General features: G+C 26.7%; 1 long non-coding RNA gene across 1 annotated transcript; it reads left to right on the plus strand.

Annotated features, from left to right (window-relative positions):
• Window positions 1–203: 203 nt before the first annotated feature.
• On the plus strand, window positions 204–1417 carry LOC122528210. Its single transcript, XR_006306516.1, has 3 exons — window positions 204–949; window positions 1061–1200; window positions 1330–1417. It is a non-coding gene; the product is annotated as an uncharacterized LOC122528210 (long non-coding RNA).
• The last annotated feature ends 6 nt before the right edge of the window (window positions 1418–1423 follow it).

A 1423-nucleotide genomic window follows, 5' to 3' on the forward strand; every position in this document is an offset into this window, starting at 1 on the left:
ATTTCATTCGTTAATTTCCTTCATTAAATTTTTCCTTTTTTAAATTTTTTAAATTTTAATTTTAAATTTTTAAAATTTTTTAAATTTAAATTTTAAATTTTTTTAATTTTTAAATTTAAATTTTAAATTTTTTTAATTTTTAAATTTAAATTTTAAATTTTTTTAATTTTTAAGAGAATTTGTATTTTTGTTTGAATTTTAATCATATTATTTAATGCATATAGGTGTTCACATCCCACTATATACACAACATTCTCTTACTCAGGCTCAAGCTCGGTTTAAGGTGGAGGGGGCTGGTTGTCTGGGCTAACAGTATTCTCTTTTTTTTTTTTTTTTACAGTGTGTTCGTTACCTTTTGTAAGTAATCCACAATTTATCTTTATTTAATCCGCAATCACAATGTAAAAAGCGTGTTGTCAACTAAAGAACAAATAGTGACATAAACCACGTTCAAGATGAACTTAGGAGCCGACACATATGGTAATAACAATTCTTGTTCGAGGCTTTTTATTTGAACATGTGGAAATAATGCATTCAAACCTAATTATTGTCTCGAGGTAATAAAAATCTCTAAGTATGACAATTGAGTGTGATGAATTTTAAGATATGTATGTCAGTTAATGAAATGAAAACTGTATCTAATGTTCTGCGAACATATTTTACATTTTTCATTTCATTCTTTCGTAACATTGAATTTTTGTAATCATACGATATTAATGTTACTAATTGATATGTAATTGAGAATACTTAGACCAAAACTTCTGTCTTTTTGCAATTCATACACAAGTTTAGCATTTGATGAGCTGCTCTGCCCTTTTTTTTTCTTTTTTCTAACTATTCTCAAATCAAACGCGGATAATTACTTACATTTGTTTCAATTTTTCAATTTTGTCTATTCATGGAAAAATCAGTTGTCCATAATTTGGACAATGACTGGACTGAAATCTCGGTAATTATTTTTAATTTTTTTTAAATCTAAGTTAATTTATATATTTTTAATTTATTAATATTTCTTTAATTAATTAATGTTATTTTAATTTAAATTATTTTTAATTTTAAGCAGGTAAAGGTAGAGCTTGTACAGCGTCCAGAGGAGAAACGAGCGAAGTACGAAAAAGGTTCTTCCTCTACTGCTCGTGAAGAAAATTACGAGCAATAATTGGTTCATGAACCGCCGATTCGACAAGTCTTGCTACAATTGTAATAGTATTTAAATATTTTTTACAATTACTTTAAATTACGTTGATGTAGACTCGGTCATATTTGTTAATGAAGCTTCGTTTCTTTTCGATGTACATTCTCTCGATATCTCAAAATTTAAAACTATAGGAGAAAAGAAAAATAGAAGAAAGAAGAGGAATATTCGTAATCACTGTTACGGCTAGAGCGATTCCTGATTTTCGTAGTGCAGTATATAAACATT

This window comes from Frieseomelitta varia, unplaced genomic scaffold (genome assembly GCF_011392965.1).
Source record: "Frieseomelitta varia isolate USP_RPSP 00005682 unplaced genomic scaffold, Fvar_1.2 scaffold_1049, whole genome shotgun sequence".
NCBI classification, from domain to species: Eukaryota; Metazoa; Arthropoda; class Insecta; order Hymenoptera; family Apidae; genus Frieseomelitta; species Frieseomelitta varia.